This window comes from Varroa jacobsoni, unplaced genomic scaffold (assembly GCF_002532875.2).
Source record: "Varroa jacobsoni isolate VJ856 unplaced genomic scaffold, vjacob_1.0 scaffold_974, whole genome shotgun sequence".
NCBI classification, from domain to species: domain Eukaryota; kingdom Metazoa; phylum Arthropoda; class Arachnida; order Mesostigmata; family Varroidae; genus Varroa; species Varroa jacobsoni.
In genome coordinates, this window is record NW_019213876.1 from 371,041 (window position 1) to 389,062 (window position 18,022).

Here is an 18,022-nt window from a genome sequence, read left to right on the forward strand (position 1 = left end):
GGGGAATGAGAGGGCTTGAAAAACGGAGAGTCGCAGGGGGAACAACATAAGAAATTCGAAGTCCGCCTGGTCCGTCTGTTAGCTTTCCGCTTCAAAGGATGCGGATGCATGAATGATGAGGGACATTACAATCAAACAAAGAGCAGTGGCCGCCCGAAGTGGCAAAGTTATTCCTGTTTGCTGCGAACACGTCTATTCCTTATCACCAAGGGGTCCAGACCGAATAGATCACAGCGTTTACTTGCCACGTGGGGGGCGCCTTCAGTCTAACCTCCTTAGCTGACGCAACAGAGACTTTCTTCAGCCAAAATGCACTGTGCTAGAGCTGAATTGTTGAATCTGCACTTTATTCCAATATATATACTTCATTATGAGAACACAGATGAAATTAAGATTTCAGGTCTTAATTCAAGGAATACAATAGCAAATTTGATCAATTTATTTGATTTTTCCATCCGCTGTTTCCTAAACGTTTGTTACAACGAATTGTAAATTGAATCATCAGGCTTTTTGTTCTTTAATGTTCCGGCAAGATTGTTTTCCCCTGCAATTGCTGTCAGATCTATTAAGTGCTTATAAAAGTTACTGAAATAAAACGATGGAATCAGCTGATGAAGCGTACCGCGTATCCCATGTCGTTGGCGAGTGGTAACAAGCTTGCGCTACTCCTGTTAAGGACGAGAGTCCCTCTTGAAACGCGAGAGGCGGTGAGTGAGAAGAGAACAAGATGATTTACTGTGACTTGAACATCAGTTCGACACGGATGGACCACCAAGCCATCCAGTGGAGCCTATTAGAGCCTGATACACACCGCCTGTCACCACAGGCTCAGATCCGAGCGTCGTCCCAGGTGCTATTCATCATCATGTTGGATCCAGCTATCTTTATCGTACTCGCTATGGCACTTAATGCTCTTTGAGAGGTTACCTGCATGTACGATGCCTTATCAGCCATAACTGGCGTTCATCATCGACTTCTCTTTTTTAGCTAGAGTAGCTATAGATCTGGTATCGAAGGATGAAGGGTCCAGAAGAATACGTATCTGATGCTTCGGCACCCCGGAGAGCAGTAAGCTGTAACGGTATAAGATAAAAATGTGGACATCATTTTACCACTCTCACTCAAAAGCCCCATTTCCCGCGAGTAGCGATAACTAAACCTTAATATATCTATAATAATCCGTTGTGTGATGAGAGATTTGCTCCAGTAAGACGTAGCTTCGCAGTGAACCGTTGTGAACAGTTTCAGCAATTCATAATGTAATCATTCAGTTTTAACTGGTGATCGCACCTGCATCAATGAATTCCTCTGAGTGACAAATACACATGTTTCTGGTCAATGCCTTAAGTAATAAACTAGGTCTAATGCCTTTCTTATAGGAACTGCAGGGAAAACACGACAATTTTTCAGGCAACCCAAATTGGTTACGAGCCAACATGACGTTTTTCGCTATTCAATAAGAGTTAAATAAGACGCAAAGCTAAGACATGGGCCGGATGAATAAACAAGTGTGCCGCTCAAATAGAACCTTAGATAAGTGCTCGAAGTCTGCTTCATGCACAGTGCGCGCCATCGGGCGCCCTAATCTGCCACTGACGACAACAATAATTCCCTTTCGCTTTTAGGAACACTCGGACACTGCAGTGGACGATGCGGGAGCGTCGCCTGATGGTTGATGGTTATTGCAGAGGGCCACCGACGCAGAGGTGAAATGCAGATGGAAGCAAGAGCTTGGCAGAGGAAAAGCACTTCCCTAGCTAGTCGCCAGATAGTAGCTGCTGTCAGATGCAAATTTACGAGCGAGAACTGTCCTGTCTAAGGAGCAGCAGCAGCAGCACAGTGTAACGTAGGAACGTATAGAGAAGTCAGTAGGAGTTGCAGAAGCGGAAGCCCAGATACAGCAAGGAGGGCTGCACCCAGGTCCCCAGTCCCTTAGACCTCTTCTATACAGCATCTTGGCCCCCACAACCTGGCTGGCTGTCAGCCGCAGCTGGCACATATTCGTACCACCCGCCCAGCGCCGGCCACCCAAAAGACCGCCTACCGGATCATCCACAGGCAAAGCTGAATTCTTTCCACGGACTTGCATGCGAACATCAAAACTGCCCACGAATAGAAACCAACCGAAGGGTTACTGTTTCCCTTAAATTCGCTCGTTTGAATCTCTGGCGAAAATTGGAAGCGAGCAGTCGATATAATTTCGGTTGTATCGTACGGCTATTCCTAATGACCAATTCAAATCGGCATCGAAGAATATAAGCCCATACAAAAATATGATAAATTATTTCACCTGTTTCAAAGTGGTTTCAACGCAATGAATAAAGTATCTTGGTAAGTATTATAATATATAAGGCGATGTTTCTCTCTTCAAGATTATCCCTTTATTTTTGGCACTGACTGAAACCGCTTGATAGTGCTGCTGTTTAGAAAATGATTGCACTCGTTGTAAGCAGCAGAAGTTTAACATAGTCGGTGGTTGATCGAAATGCTCGCACGAATATCGTAGCGGAAAACTGTTGTTCACTGCAGTCCGACCCATTTGAAGACCTCATTCACCGGTGTTCTTGGCCGAAGCGATTGTCAGTCATATAGTTGCTGTACTCTGGCTGGCTACTACGAGGTCGACTAGAGACTTGGATGTTGAAGAGAACGAAACAACGGAGAAGAAACCTCATTAATCTTCCTCAAGGCGGGGGACGACTGGCCTCGCGCATTACGAGGATTTGCTACGAGGAGCGACGGTCCTCTCAGCTGGCTGTATCGTAGTAACAGTAACAGGCCCAACAAGGCACAAGGCAGCGCGGCCAGGCAACGGAATCATCGACCGCCGTGCCATCGGCAATAGCCTCTAGTCCAATACAAACCAGCTCAGTAAGACCAAATAGAAAAAGAAAAAACGAGATGGACGCCATTGCATCGCGCAGTGGTGGCTTCGGTGACAGCCTGTTCGACCAACTAAGATGGCCGACTATAAGGCTCAATTGCGTATGTTAGACCGATAAAATAGATAAGAACTTAACATCGGCTTTGGCCGACGGCAGATAGCGCTGCTGTTCCGATGCCAGTGGGGTAGCTGTGTTTAATTAAATCTATGTCCACGTACTTGTTCACGGCCTCCCGATAACAGAGGCTACTACTGCCGCTGACGCAATACAGAGTCCCCAGTTTCATTAAAGATAATTGATTGATATCCTCTCCCATCCAGCTACAGTTAAGCTTCTGGAGACAAACTTTGGAGTTGAGAAAAATTAGCCAACGTTTCGTACCACCGCTTCGCCAAAAAGACGGCGAAGGTCATATTTGGTTATATTCTTTAGGTGTGTCCTCTTAGAGACGCCAGATTCCATCTCTTGCGGAAACTCTGGATAAGCTGCATTGCTAATCATCTGTAAGCGCGAGCGTCTTATCACCTTCGTTAATTTAAAAGTGCGTAATCATCAGATCTTTTCCAACTCAAGGTGTTTCGAGTTCCCTTACGTCTGGTAGTTCCAACGCAAAACGAACTACATGTCTATGAGCGGCTTTAAACCTAAGTGACCTGGTGCCTTGAAGTTTAGAAGTAGTATGTGGCCCTACAACTTTAGTCTGATATATCAATCTTGAAAATCAATATTGAACGCTCATACAGACCACGGTAGTCCATATTACGTTTATAAAGTTTTTTTCTTGATACAATATAAGGATAATTAAGTTATCAAACATACAGGCAACATTGTTTGACAGACGTTCGTAAATCATCGCTTTTGATGACGGTTAATAAGGATAAACAGAAATCAAATCTAATGCTCAAACCTAACATTGCAAATGTTGGTCTTAACGTTGGAGACCTATTTTGCGTTTAGCAGGCCTATATGAATATACACTATACCTTCATAAGAAACCTAACATCTAAGCAAGACTAATGTGACTGTTGCAGTTATAACACGAAATACTAAACTGATACTCCTCAGTGAGAACATGGAAAATCCACACTAGCAAATATCGAGTTGAAAGGGAAGAGCTGATAACACTGCACGTCTGCGCACTTTATTCCAAACACGTAATTCTAGTAATTATAATTTTGATGTTTGCAATAGTCACCTGGCATCGTTCGCTGAAAATCGTCACAATGAGCTCAATTCACCAGAAGCGGAAGTATAAAAGTGTCCATATAAAAGTATAAAAATCCACTTATTATGGTACCTATTATTATATAGAGCCTTACTCGTATGTCCGTTTCGAAACTAATGTTGACCTAATTTCGAACGCATTCGAAATAATTTACCTGCGAAAACACTTTTCGTTCGACAATCCCAATTAATTATACAGAAAAAAAAAAAAAAGTTTGTTTAATTTAGCACATAAAAGCAAAACGAGTAATGCATATCAAGTTTTCTACTTTAAAACAACTTCCGTATATGAATGTTATTCTAACCAAGCTTCTCATAACCCTACTTATGTTAACTTTTGTGTCGGTAACGTTTACCGTATAAGATTAGTCCGGCGATATCGATCTTCGACAACCAGCCCAGTCTAACCAGAATATAGGATCGTTATCTGGAGCATTGAGGATCGACAAAGACCAATCGACAAGAGTAAACTTGGTTACCTGCCAGCTTTAACCATGAAGTGAGCTGGATATCCGCATATTTGTGCATTTTTTAAAAATATTCATTATCAAGAATCGAATGTTTGCTTTTGCTTAGGATTTTTTTTTTGTTCACAAGGGAACAAAGGCGCAATTACGATTTTTTTCTGATACTCTATTGACGATCAACATTAGATGCTAGATTTTGTGAAGTCTCACACTAGTTAGTGATAGTAAGCTTTCAAGGTACCTGTGCCTCTTGTTCGGATCTATAGCCTTTATGATTGTTTTCCTTTACCCAGTGTCCCAGACACCAGACACATATTAACCTTCTAACAGGTTGTCAGCGATTAGGAGGTTCATACTGATTGTTATCAACGGTTCAATTGCTTATACCTTGGCCGACTTGAAGTAGCGCCTCGCCGTGATCATCCAATAGGAAGCTGGCCCTTGGACCGGCTGCCGAATGCTATAGTGAAGACTGGTTTGGTGGTGATCAATCAACGGCTGACAAGGAACTGTCACTAAAATCATCACTACTCCATCAAAGGCGGTACTTAATTCAGCACGCAGGCGTAGCAACCGCAATATCGTATGCAATATGCTTGTGCGCTCTGACAAGCGCTTACATAGATAACACCCATTTAAGCTAAACAAGCATGCACAAATAAATTCTAGCAAGCTTAGCTTCCGATGAAAGGATCACTCTCCATAAATGGGAGAGAAGGTAAAAATTAGAGCATCATTCTTAAGTGCTAACGACGCACTAGGAATTACTTCGAACAGATTTTGAACGAGGTAAGAGTAATAGGGCATATGCAATTAGTGCAACATAAATCATCGGAAAATGCTCTTAACAATCCAACAGCATGCAAGAGACAGCTGAGCATCCGAGGGGGTTAAATCTATATATTCCGTATCACAGTTATCATGTACTGGCCATCTTGATTGAAAGTTAGGCGTCTTTGTGGCTCTTTTTAAATTGTCAGCATAAATTCATTACTACACAGGGCACAGTCCACCACTTACAATACGTGGCAAAAAAAAAAAACGCAATCAGGCAGAATTGGTCTGAAATTTCCGTATGAAGTGAACAGTCGTTATCGTGCTGGACTGATCGTTGTCTCACCGCTCGTCGCCGGTGACAGTATTGCTAGGTATATTGTAAAGGCTAAGATTATTGGGCACGATGCATTAGATCGTTTCAGATACAATATAATTTATCAGTCGTCATTGGAGGCAAACATGTGCAGTAATTAAGTCCAATCTTATATGACTTCGGTACCTCAAAACCCAGTATCATAGCCACATACCATAAAATGCACATAGTACAATGAAAATAAATCTGTGTACATATACGAACAGATGAAGGTGTTTGTTTGGAACTGCAATATTCGTCATAGACATGGGTGTTCTCGCCAAACAGATTTCGTTGGCGGCGACGTTTAAAAAATATTGCTGATATGACACAGCTTCCGAGCTTGCTCGTTTAAAGACGCGAAAAAGATACACGCATAGAGTAATCTCGTTTAGATACATGTTAAGATCGATAGTCAGTTGCAAAAAGAAATCTGTATCGAATTGGCCCACCCATAGAGATCGTTGGCCACTGAGGTTTGTATTTCTGATAAAAAGTCATCGGCCGAGTAACCACCTAAAACATCGACACCTGATTTAGCACCCAACGACTCGGCGCCTGACTACTACCTATCACTTTGACCCATTTTTCCGCCCATACATAACATCGGTGTTTTTCGTACAACACTCCGCTTTCTCATTTTTTTTTCTCAGCAGTTTGTTCTGGCCATAGATCAAAACGCATCCGAAATTTATGGCCCGTCATAACACTACAACGCCAGCAAGAGCTTCGAGAGCGTCAGCACTCATCAGGATGGGCGCTTCTTCTATACCTGCCCGTGCGTTTAACGGTGCTCGTTCTTGAGTAGAACACATCCGTCTGTTTGCTTCTTCTTAGCCCTCAAATATTCAGACCTTCCATTGCGAAAAGGTTTCCCAAAAGCAATGCACAGTTGAAAACGCTCTATAGAGCGGCCCAGGACCTAACCTTCTCGCTCGAAGCGAGCGCGCAATAACTTCATGCGGTGTACTCGTTTAGCCCCCGACCAAGTCAAGCCACCTCAAAAACAACCCAAATAGTCGTTGCTACGGAGATACTGATAAACAGTAATAGTCTCAACCATGCGAGTCCTTAGCGTTGACTGAGAATAAGCGTTGACAGATTTCTGGATAGTTTATTAACTAGCAAGTGGCATAACTTATTCTGTATAGCCGATTGACATAGACAGAGAGAAAAATCAATATATTTTTTTTTACTCAAAAAGAAACTTGTTTATTCGTTTTGGAAGAGCATGACATTTTGAAAGGGCGTGGTTCACCTACAAAATAATACAAAACAGATATGAAGTTGATTTGAGGTTTCAGTAAAAAGCCAAATGTGGAAGTTAACCAAAGATACAACCAGCTAACGGCTAATTCTACGGAAGGCTGGGGCACACAAACAATAGAGATGTTAATAACGGTGGTTTAACTATCGCCGACTTTTACGAAGTCAACGGTTTGGTAATAGATATCAACGAAGCTAACTTTGCGATTAAAACGGGATAACTTATTACGATCAATCCAACTTCTATGCCTTTGTTCGTGAGCGCGTTGTTGTCGCTATCTAGCACTGAAGCTATTTATTGTTATTCAACGAGGCTTCCCAACACGTGCTCTATGTGACCTTAACATTTAGTGCCTGTAAATGTAGTAACCTCGCTATACATCGATACAATATTCTGTCGGATAAACCGTTAATTATTGATATTTTCAGTAGACTCATACTGTGCAACTGTGATTAAAGTATCCGAGCATATCTAATTAATAAGAAATCAATATCTTGTAATAAACACGCCTATTGACAGAAAAATAGTATTTCTATTGTGTTTAGAAGCATAAACTTTTCCCCTTTTTTGGTAGAGTCCATCGCCGAAAAATAAAATTTAATTTTGGCAAAAAATGCATAAGCAGGAACTCTTTTATACCTCAAGGACATAGACAGTCAGCATGACACTGCATTGAAAACTAGAACAAGAAAACAGAAGTCCATATTCTAAAAGTCTACATTATCGGTTATATCAAATAAATCTCACTCGCCAATACATATATGTACTCATTTTCTTTTGCCAGCAGTCTACATCCGGTTGCGGACTTTTCAGCTATCATCGAACACTTATATTTAACAGAAAAGAAAGAAAGAAACGAAGGATCGATTAGATGCGTTATCGATTCTTACTAGCGCTTAAGCTTTACTTAAATCATAAACCCGCTCGCTGACGTTCTTATTTTTGCTCATGTCAAAGGAACAGCTCAGATAGGGCAACGACCATACGAAAGCACGTGACACAGTCGAAGCACACATACAATTACATAACCCCACAAGCGCATACCCACCTAGCACACCCACTGCCACTGTTAGATCTTTCGTGCATATATGTATGGTACAGCGCAGGCGCCAATGATGCCTATGGTAAAACGAAGCAGAAGTGCATAGAAAAGAAAAGGGGGGTGAACTATATCCATATAGAAGCGGCAATGCCGAAAGCAGAGGCCTCGAATAAATGGGCTGGCAAAGCCGTTTGCAGCTTCCAGGTCGGATGCATCCATTAGCATGATTGATGGAAGAAGCGACAGACTGAACGAAGGAGCTGAATGGATGACAATAAGGAAGGAAGGAAGGAGAGAAAAAAGAAAAGAAGACAACAGAATCAAGCAGGACAGCATCGGCAGCAATGCAGGACACAATGTTACACGGAAGGGAACGTAACTCAGCAGGGGAAAAGAGCCTAAGCGGTCAAAAGAGACATGAGCGATGGCTGAATAGCTGCGTGTCTGCCTATCACTGCATGAAGGTGGTTGGGCAGTTGAAGAACGCCAATGCCTGACTGGAAGTCGAACGACGAAGCACCTGTCCATTGAAGCCACTTGCAGTAAACCTTACAACATAAGTGCTGCACTCGCTATTAGAACAGACATCGTTTTTTATACACAAAGAGTAGACACAGTTAGCGAAGCTAACGATCTCTTACTATTATGTGGCGTAGCCTAAATGTGATTATCGAAATATCCCGCAATCCATCATGTATCAGGTATTGTCGCCACTACCTCTGCTTCCAAATTGACCCGTCAACCGCATTGATTAACTCGTCTCTGGCCAGATCTGCTTCAAAGGAGAAACGGAAAAGTCAATGCTGCTTTTATACGTATTACTGTAGGTATCGTCAGAAGCCATATCGGTTTATCGAGAGAAAACAAAATTGACCTATTATTATTATTATCATCATTTTTATAAGCAAGAATTTTGCACAGTCATATCTTACTGGTGGACTGACCTATCTATGCAACATCGGCTGATCCAGAATACACGAGTACAAGAATACGAGAAATGACGAGGCCTTGACGTCAGCAGCAGCTTATTTGTGTTTGTCTATTTGTCTCATTGTCCTTATTGAACGTTTACAAAAACGCTTCCCAATGCTTGCACCCAGCCAATAGAATTTATTTGTATATATTTAATATAAGGTGTATAAAACGCATCATCTGTTTTATTCAGGCAAATTATCAGTAACAAGTGTTAAATTGGCTAAAATTATGTTAATTCTTGTATAATCTAGTAAAAATATTATGAATTTAGAGAAAGGAATCATTTAAGTGCCGATTTGTAATTTTTTTTTGTATTCATGAAAATGTTTCAACTGGAAATCTTTCTATTATTATGACCGTGTAATTATTTTTCTTCTAATATGTATTTTCTATTCGAAATAAGGAGTTTGCAAGCGATTTTTTTCCATAATAATTAGACCCTGTCGGATTCAGTCGCCAGAAACTTTGTGGAGCTCAGTTCTTGGCACCGGTTTGGCACATGGCGTGTTATTATCTTATACGTACTGTTGCTGCTCTATCGTTTGGCGCGGATCATCTAGGGCTTCTCGGAAATAACTGATGACACTGCCACGGTCACTGCCTATCACTGCCTACTAACCTGGGTATCTCACGCAGCCCCTTCGATTTGTATTTCGCTGCACTCCAGGCGCTTCGTCGCTCGATAATCCATCAGTATTGGTGGTGGCGTGGTAGTAGTCAACATGGCTGTGCGACCCAATGCAGGCCACACCCCATCGAGCACCCAGAACGAGGCTACCTTTCGGGGCGCCCGGCGACTCAGTAGCAAACGGTCTTCGCCGGCTTCTTAGAGCTCTCATCGTGTATGAATTACATAAATATTGGTAACATTGCTTGGTGCTATATGTGCTGTCCTTCTGCTACGACTCAGATGTGTATTAGTCTACAATTAGAGACGGACCCGAAATAAAACCTTATTTTATCGTAAACAGCCCAATATTACCTTATAAGTTAGCGAAATGTAAAATAAGCTGCGATGTGTAGGATGACTGTAATGATGACCTAGTACCAACGTCTATGTTCTTCCTCTTCAACCGCTTAAATAATATCCAGAAGAGATAAATTAGGCAAATCAGCTCGGAAGTCGTAAAGCTTTGCTTCCAACTTTTATCATTGATTAAGCAAGAACGATAAACATTATATCTGAAAACAAGAAGCCCTAAAGATAAAAGATAATTTTTTTACCGCACAATTCGATAAATATGCTTACAACGTATTTTCTTGTACAAATTCAACATATATTCAGATTTTGTACATGTATTCAGATTTGTCAGAGTGTTTGCTTTGTAGCCGGCCTTGGCACCGCTATTTCTTTTATATATATTTGACAATCAAAACAAATATATGAGATTTTTGTCAGCTTATTGATAGATGAAAATTCAGTGAGTACATGGACCTGATCTAAATGCTAACTTTTACCCTATCGTAGATCATGCAATCAAGTAAAGTGCTCTAGCTCGTTTGATTTTTTCCTTTCATATTTAAAAGCAATCGTGTAGTTTACAGTTATATTTAAATCATGCGAATCATATGTTCATATCAATCTATGTCAAATCATTAAAATGAAAGAAGGCTAGTTAATCTGAACTCTCGATAATGATAGTTACCTCGTTCTTCAAATTGCCTACTATGAAATAGAGTGAACGTCCATAATTCCGATTATTCCGAAAGTTTTTCAAGAAATCCTTTTTAGTAACCTAAGTCAGCGTTACCTGTGTAAGGCAGTGGTTTGAAGACTATTTCTTACTGTGCGCTTCATCATGGCGTAGCCACTGGCGTGTTTGCTGGTTTGCACTCAAAAAAATATTCTGGTATACAGTCACTGCAAACCTTGACAGAAAAAATATAACCATAAACACCCACTGAGAACGAACGCATAACCGCGCCATCTTCACTGAAACATAACAAAAAAAAAAAAACTCAAGATTTCGTGAGTCGGTGGGCGAGATCTACACTCGAAGGCTACCGCAGGAAGATGCTTGGAGAACCAACCGCAGAGGGAGGAGACGCCACAAAGAAGGACTAACTAAGAAGAAGCGTTAAAAAGGTTAGGGTACTGGCACAGAAAACTTGCATTCAGAACAGTGTCTGACGAACAGCACAGCACATCGAAGCTAAAAAAACACACAAAACACATCGATGCCTACTTCGTGACTCTGTAACTAACATCATTTTACCGGACAAGTTACTAAAAAAGTTGCTTTCTCCATTCAGGCCGTTCAGGGAAGCACTGGGCTTTGTGTGAACTGTTATTGTTTCATGATATTATGTTTCAACTAGAACAAACTGCGAGTCTAACAGTGGAAGGAAACTATCACGGAAGGTAAGGGACTTTTTTTTTGAAAAATTTTCTTGCCACGGACTGCATTCCATACGTCCTAGCTAAAAAGGACAACAATTGTACTACATATGTGTAGTAAATGCTTTATTATGTGAAATAAAATCATAAGATTAGCCTGTTTCTATTAATACAACAACATCATGTTATTTAGGGATTGATCTTCACGGTGCATATATACATATCGTATGAATTAGTAGTAAGTGCAACGATTTTGCGTCTAATAACTTGGCTAGCCCGTGGCATTCGTTAGTCACAGGCGGGTTTCTCCATTACCATTCTCAAATATGAATAAGAAAAAAATATGTCTCAATGAATCTTTTTGGATAACTCCGATGTGAAATAATGTATAATTTATTTCCGAAAAGGCTTCAGTCAATCAAAGAGAGAACTATGGCGGAAAGATATTTTTCTACTAAAAAGCGAATATAAGGAACAATTAATGTTGCTACGAGCAATGCACATCAAGATACAAACAAGCTGGCCCATATAAAAGGCAATAGCTAAACCACGGTTGTGATCAATAGCTGGAGTTCAAATGACCACGTGTTTCAGAAATAGCCGCTAATCAAGTCGAATCGCCGGAAAGGGTCTTTACCTTGACTTTACGTTGTAGTAAGTTGATATGGCGTAGTCTATGAAAAAGTTCACCAAAAAGTTGCTTTTTATTGGCCCCATCGTTAAAGCAATTCCATTTGGTTGTCGATAGACAACAACGGTGGCGGTCCGACCGTGGAATGGGTCGCGGTTCCGTGGCCTCACTCATTTTGTTAGGCTCATACATAGACCCCAATAGACGCCCAAAAAGGCACAGTCAACTGTTTGTGTGCGGAAAACGTATACTTTATGAGCCTGTATTTTAACTATGTTTCATTATTACGGAATCGGTTACGAGTATGATATTTATTGTATCCATTCTTTGACAAAGTATATGCTTCTTTGAATACTGATGTAGATAAAAATCAAACAAGCTGGAATAATCAAAAGGTATAAAGCTTTCGGCTTCTCGTACAGTTCTTAAAAACAATGCCTGGAAACATGTTGAATTGCAACAGTACCCTTGTTATTTCTGCTATTATCCAGACGTGAAAAACTAGATAAGCGAAATAAGACATATAGCTGATACATTTATTTAAACGTTCTTAGTTATCGTAAGTGCCAATACCATGGTGTTATGTCATGTCATTCATCACAAACTTGTTACCCTGTGCCATACATCTCCGCTATGATTAATTAGCCTACTTCAGACTTTTGATGACTGTTAGAGCTCTACAGCCCTACCTACTTACGTCAATTACGAAAGACAGCCATCTGTAACAGTTTTCTCTATTAAATGACATACGTCTCATAGAAGCTACTTTTCAAATGGCCCCACATGTTGCTGGACATCGTTTCCGAATGTGTCCTACAGTGTTCGAGTAACAGACAAATGTAGGTCCAGAACTGTCCTGAGCTTCACAACTATTTTAGGAAATCCCGCATTTCTCTGAAGACAACATCAACTTGATAAATCTCGATTGTTTTCTTCGAGTTGACCTGAAAGAGCTGATTCAATTTCTAACGGCCTAACGAATAAATCGTCCAGTAAAAAGCCAGGCGTCGCTGGTCCGTATCAATATTTACAATATATTATGTGTAATAAAATTAAATAAGTAAAAAGAGTAAAGAAATATTATCGGCTCAGTGTAGATATATATTTATAGCTGGCAATGATGCTTAGGAAAGACAGGCTCTTTTGTACTGCCTATATATACAAATTCAATTTGCAGTCATTTTAAGACAATTATCGACGCAGGGCCATGGACAAAAGAAGGTATGCGTTTACTGGATACTGTATATAGAAAACTCTGTCTAGTGTTAAGAAATAGGGCACGGCGTCCATAAGCGGGTCTACCACGTCAACCTTGTACGGCAATCAAAACATGTAAATCCGCTGACTTGTTGTAAATACGGATTAATACTTTAGTACGACGAACAAAATTATGATAACTTTTTTAAACGGTCAGCTTAACTATTTTATTGACCCCATTTATTTAGGGTAATTCATCTTGAAACTGTGTAAAAAATGCTTGTACGACGAGGTGGAGTAATTCTTGTTTGATTTAGGGCCTAATTTACTGTTTTTTTAATCCGAAACGCATTGTATATTAGTCAACCCAGCAGTTTGAACGGCCAAGCCTCAGGCTCAAAAAGACCAGCAGTCGCAGCTTCCAGTGTTGCTAAAGGCACAAAAATGCTATACAGTTTTTCGAGTAAATACGTTGTTTTTTATTGTTATCTTATTACATACTCAGTATTATTATTATTATGCCTTTGACGGCTATAGATTCAGCTGAGCCAGCCAGAGATTTCTTGTTCAAAGTCCGTCATCTACTTAGGATAAGAAGCCGTATAATGGATTAAGAATAATTAATTGCGCATTTTACAAGTGAAGATCGTTCATGGATTGCGGCTGTATTCATCCGAGCGTCTTATACACTTCCTTTAATAATGATAGGCTGATAAACACGTCTACGATTGGTTCTTTATGTCGACTCATCATCAGAAAAAGCTTGCATTTGACTAATAAATGCTTTTCATGTGAAATTTTTTCAGACTTATTATCAGACTTTATTTTTTTCTCAGGCTTATTTTCAGCGAAACAAAACATTAAATATATTTTGTCACCTTAAACAATGGATTTCCTATAGCTTTCGTGGGCCACGCCGCGCTTGCACCTCGGATCAATGGATCGTTGTACGTCTAAGTAGACTTCTTTCTCCATGAGATGGCAACGGGTAGAAATCAACCTTCACTTCTTTCACCCCCTTTTTAGCTAAGGGTAAACACAACTGCATAGCCGATATAGCGGTCACAAGATGGAGCCACTAGATACTGCCGAAAGTCACTCGCGTTTCTCCGAACGCCACCCGGTGGAGATCTATTGCTTGATATTGAGTGGACATATCCCGTAGTAAAGCTGAGTTGCACGGGGCGGAGCCATACGAGGAAGGAGAGGCGTGGTACACTCGCAAGCAATCGCAGCTAGCACCACCAGCACAAAGGTGGTACAGGGATGCGACTGGGCCGGCATTCTCCTCGTACGCCCGCCAGATTGGCGGAAAGATCCTGCAGCCCTTCTATTTAGTTGTAGTTGTAATAGCAGCAGTAGTACGGACAAACGACTGTTGCCTGCGGCCTGCAAGAGCGTCGACTGAAGCGCCATTGGGCTGGCTGAGACCGTTGTACATCTTAAGCGGCGTTTTCTCTCGAACTTAAGCAAAAAAGGAGAGGAAGGAGCAATGTATTTATGAAAAGTGAAGACATCAATTGAGCGTTGATGACCAGACAGACGAGCCTGTCAAAAGCCATCCATCATAAGAATCGATTGAGATGATAGGCAAGAGAACGAGCAGAGATACCTCCTTAGGTGGCGGTGCTGTCGTAAGCAAACAGACCCTCGCAAGTACATCGCCTTTTATCGTATATGTACACGATATACATAACTATAGTAGAAGCCACTCAGTCTTATGCATAGATTAAGCGCGTTCGTAATGAGGCATCAATGCACGGACGGTAGAATATCTTAGTAGAAAAGATTGGCGATCGCAGTAGGTATAATACGAGCACCTGATATGGAAAATGTAAGAATATTAACATGAAAATGAGAAGAAGAATGAGAAAGAATATAAACATGAGAATAGAAAATATTCCCGTTTAGAGAATATATCTGAATGGCGGTTAAAAAACGGAATGCAGTCCAAACTTGTCTTATTTTTATTTATTTATTTAATTAAATTCAAAACTGAGCTTTAGCAATACCTATAGAAGTGTATTGAAGCAGTAGCAAATGTCGCTGAGTATTAGCTTTATAGTGACATTTTTGTGCAATGGAACTATCAATCTTATGATCACTAGCCATTATGTATGTAAACAGGTAGTAATCAACACGTATCGTCCACTACACTATACATTACATATTGCATTATTTAATTATCATTTCACAAAGTGTTCAGCATTCTTCATGATTTGCACTCGGTCTTACATGCGTATGCCATCAGATGGTTTGTTCGTCACGTTATTTGATTTATCGAATTGAAAACTTAGTTGTCTCAGGCAGATCTGGGTCTAGATTCAACTATTACACCTGAAATAGCTGTTATATCTGTATTTAACATAACGCACTGCCAAATTACGCTACAAATTGCCGTAATGACAAAATATTGTCATTACTTTTTTATTTATTACTGTTTTTGCTTGCCATTGTAATATACATCATCATAACCGTTTCACTATACATCCTTTGTAGTATTACTTTACGCAGATAAAGCACTAATCGTTAACAGTCGTCTGTCTCTCCAAGCAGAATATCCTTAATCGTTTGCCGATCAACTGCTCAAGACTGAAGTAGGCATTTGATTAACACTCGTCATAACAAATACTGAGTTTTCCCTAAAAAGCAACTACACGCAACCTTTGCCTGTCATATTTAGCTTCTGTTTTTATTACTTTTTTTTCATTTTATTACTTATTTACTTATTATAAGAGCAATAATAATAATAATTGTAGATATCAATCGTTAACTCAATCTTGTTACCGTGTTATTTCAATGTCGTTATTTTGATTCCAACTGTAATGAACCCTCTGGAACGCAAACTTGCTTTTGTGCAGAAATATTTTTTTGTTTTCGCTATTTATATTCTACCTATTTAAATAGATTTATCTTTGTGATTAAATACGATTGTAGAATATATAATTACAGAAAAGACGTGCCATATTCAACTATGTACTTCTTGTATATCACTTGTCTGCACCATGAATATTCTTAGAATGATTTATAACGTGTTATCGTGGTTTTAACTTTCATTAAGAAGAACAAACCCTAAGGTTGTCATTGTAGAACTCAGAAATGTTGCCTATTTCAAGAGTAACCACATGTTTTTTTTAACTATCAAAAGGGACCATTTTTCTTTGAACTGCCAGATTCATCTTTAAAATCTATCTTTAAAATGATTTTTTCACAGGGACATCCTAGGAGCAACGTCATAAATTCAAAATTCTAACCTCTCCGGTGTCAAGCCACCAATACGCGCGCAAATCGATGCAGCATTGTATTAGATCGCAAGGAAAATTCTCGCGCTTAAGGAAAATTCTTCACTTGCTGTTTACCAGTGAAAAGCATTGCTCCTGCTTTATTGTGTATTTTAATGCTATTGTACTCTGAGTGTAATTTCAACACGAAGGAGCTCTTCAAAGATGGATGCTCCAGCTAAAAAGGTATATCTTCGATATCTAATACTATGCATTTCGTCAATGCCAAAACACTGATGGAGCAGCCTGGGACATATGTCTTGTGTGAGGCAATGGCGTTACTGCTAAAAGGACTGCTTAAAAAAGATTTGCCAAGCTTAAAACGGTATCCAAATCTTAGAGGATGCTCTCCGCTCTGACCGATAGTTTGAGTTTGATGACGACTATCCAAGGCGACATATGAAGTAAGACAGTCGACCGGCAACTCGAAAATTGGATCGAAAAGCTAAACTACAGCCAGACGACCGTCGTTAACCACCTCAAGTCTCTTGAGTTTACATAGGAACTTAGAGGTACCTCGTGAACTCTATGAATCCAATAAAAATTACGACTTACCACTGCATCTCAACATCTTGCCCGGTATCGAGTGTCACGCAGAAATAACGACCAATTTCGGCATTTGATGATAAATGGCATTTGTACGTACACACGAGTCAAAAGTCGGAATGTTCATCACAATTCATTGGTGCATTCACTTGGCCCACTTGCACCAAGTTAACTAAGCCATTCATGAACAAAAAAGCCTAAAAATTAGGTCAAATCGTCCTGCTCTATGGTAACGCAAGACCAGACACGGCAAATATTGACAAAGCAGGCTGCCTGCAATTCGAACAGAAAGTCTCGTTGTAGCCTCCATATTCGCCGGACCTTGTGCTAACAAGCTTTCCTTTTTCTATTTACTGGGCCATCATTTCGGTGGTCTTATCTTTGACACGGATCGAACACTCAAAACATGGCTGTATAACTTCTTCGAGGCGAAACCCGCTATTTTCTGGGTAAATGGCATACATCAGTCAAGCGGAGAGGTGGAAGAAAGACGTGGACAGTAACAGAGGATACATGATTCACTGCTACAACAGTAAATAACGCATCGTCTTCTTCTATTCAGTTGAAAAAAAGGCAGGAGGTTTCTTTCCAGCCTAAATTTTGGAGGAAAATTATATCATTTAGCAACAGTTTACAGACATCTGTATTCGCTCGTAAACGTTGTTATAGATTGATTTCTTCGGAACACATAATCTATAGTACATTTTAGAGCACCATCCTTCCTCTACGTATCCTTTATATTCTGATATCATGCATTGGAAGCCTTGGCTGTCCCTGACGCTTTCTTTTTAACCTGTTCAGCTATTGGCAATTGGCAATAATCTGGGATAATACTATCATGATACAAGAGCCCACTGGAATGCGCAAATCAACCAAAAGCCCATATGCTCGTAAGGGTAAAAAGTGATTAATCAAAGTAAACATATATTCAGAGAAAGGCAAATAATAAACGGTACAAACTTTCTCCACAAATGAAGTAATAAGTTGAATATAATTAATTAACAAAGTTAAATGAATCCAAGCTGGCAGGGTACTATCTT

The 18,022-nt window shown here is 40.2% G+C and overlaps 1 protein-coding gene and 1 long non-coding RNA gene across 3 annotated transcripts in view; both read right to left on the reverse strand.

Annotated features, from left to right (window-relative positions):
* Positions 1-18,010, reverse strand: part of LOC111265445 (uncharacterized) — a 79,051-nt gene extending 61,041 nt beyond the window's left edge. The window contains exon 1 of the mRNA XM_022842136.2: positions 16,992-18,010. The gene's annotated coding sequence lies outside the window, so the exon portion shown is untranslated. The remainder of the gene's footprint in view (positions 1-16,991) is intronic.
* Positions 404-10,120, reverse strand: LOC147752800 (uncharacterized). 2 transcript variants are annotated; one of them, XR_015313077.1, is made up of 3 exons: positions 9,515-9,597; positions 8,656-8,786; positions 404-1,073 (listed from the first exon to the last, which is right to left on the reverse strand). It is a non-coding gene; the product is annotated as an uncharacterized LOC147752800 (long non-coding RNA). The 2 variants fall into 2 exon arrangements; XR_015313076.1 differs by lacking the exons at positions 8,656-8,786; positions 9,515-9,597 and adding an exon at positions 9,609-10,120.
* Positions 18,011-18,022: the final 12 nt, after the last annotated feature.